The 1,783-nt window shown below is 39.1% G+C and overlaps 1 non-coding gene across 1 annotated transcript; it reads left to right on the top strand.

Annotated features, from left to right (window-relative positions):
• Positions 1 to 1,128: 1,128 nt before the first annotated feature.
• LOC128294784 (small nucleolar RNA R71) lies at positions 1,129 to 1,235 on the top strand. The gene has a single exon (XR_008285091.1). It is a non-coding gene; the product is annotated as a small nucleolar RNA R71 (small nucleolar RNA).
• Positions 1,236 to 1,783: the final 548 nt, after the last annotated feature.

Here is a 1,783-nt window from a genome sequence, read left to right as displayed (position 1 = left end):
TTCTAAAGCCTCCACCAATGGAATATTGATTTATAATTGCTTTAGAACATCCAAAAACTTCTTGAATTGCACCTTTTATTTTTGTTTGAGTTGCTGCAATCTTTGTGGATATGGAGGTGATGGAACTTTCGGTTGAACCGGAGAACTCTTCTGGGTAGGTAAATCTGCATCCAAAGAAGATGATAAAGTATCTAAATTCACTAAGTTAGGATTTAACTTGTCAGTCTTTGAAGATTTTGACTCTTTTGGTGTAGAGACTTCAACAGCTGGTTGACTTTCCCCCTTTTCAACAAGCTCGTCCTCAACATCAATCAATCTGGGTTCCAGAATTTTACCACTTCGTAATGCCACTGCATTAATATGTTCTTTACCCAAATTTCTTGGATTCTCAATATCACTTGGCAAGGTTCCTTGTGGTCTATTACGAAGCTCCGTAGCTAACTGACCCATTTGGTTTTCCAAATTTTTCAGTGTTGCTGCTTAACTCTGGATCAAAGCGTCATTCTTCGCCATGTATGCTTTCAACAAGTTCACCAAATTATTTGATGATTCAGCTTGAGGTGGTTTTGGAGCTTGTTGATTAAACCCCTGATATTGGTTGGGTCTATGCTATATAAAGTTGTTGTTTGGTCCATTTCCTTGGTTGCTTCAAGAAAAGTTGGGGTGATTACCCCATGAAGGATTATAGAAGTTGGACTGGGGTCGTTATCCACTCCTATTTTGATATTGGTTCCCACATAGTATACTGACTCGGGATTCAATGGGCAATTCTAGAAAGAATGGCCTTTCCTATGGTACACACAGAAAATTACTTCAAACAGACTTGGTGGCTGAGGTACAAAATTATTAGCACCATTAGTGGTAAACTACTTTAACGTAGAGGAAATAGACGATAACTGAGCTGATAACGAAGTGAGAGCATCAACTTTATAAACTCTAGCTACACATCTTCCTGAAGCTATTCGATTTGTTGGCCATTGATAGTTGTTGCTTGCGATCCTCTTGATGATCTCATAAGCCTTATTACAAGATTTAGACAAAATTGCACCATTCGCAGAAGTATCTACCATAAATCTTGTATTTGCATTGAGACCTTTATAGAATGTCTCCAACTGGATACAATGAGGAATCCCATGATGAGGACACTAATGAAGTAACTCCTTGAATAGGTCCCAAGCCTCATACAAAGACTCGTCATCCAATTGTTGGAAAGTTGTGATCTCGTTCCTCAACTTAGCATTTTTGCTAGGCGAGAAATACTTAGCCAAAAATCTCTCTGCTAATTCTTGCCATGTAGATTTAGATCTTGGTGGCAATGAATTGAGCCATGCTCGTGCTCGATCTCGCAACGAGTACAGAAACAACTTCAACCTCAGTTCGTCTTCAGTCACACCAGCTGTCTTGAATAAGTCACTCACCTCCATAAACAATTGAAGGTGGAGATGTGGATCTTCCGTGGGCATACCACTAAATTGGCCCACCATTTTTAGCATTTGAAGCATCACTGGTTTCAGTTCGAATTGGATTGCCTCAATATCTGGCCTTCTAATTCCTGGATTTAACTTATTGAAAAGGGCACAGCATATTGTCTGATGCATGAATCCCTATCATTGACAATAAGGATAGGATTTCGTACATGTTTGGCTTCATTACCTTGGTCCTGATTTTGATTTCCAAGGTCCATCTCCTTTTGTCTTTGAGCTATTCATTCACGTCATCTTTGTCTAAAAGTTCGATCAATTTCAGGGTCTACTGGGAGTAAATCAATAATCTGATCTATGCT

The sequence above is a fragment of the Gossypium arboreum genome, chromosome 6 (assembly GCF_025698485.1).
Source record: "Gossypium arboreum isolate Shixiya-1 chromosome 6, ASM2569848v2, whole genome shotgun sequence".
NCBI lineage: Eukaryota > Viridiplantae > Streptophyta > Magnoliopsida > Malvales > Malvaceae > Gossypium > Gossypium arboreum.
This window is presented reverse-complemented; position numbering and strand designations above follow the sequence as displayed.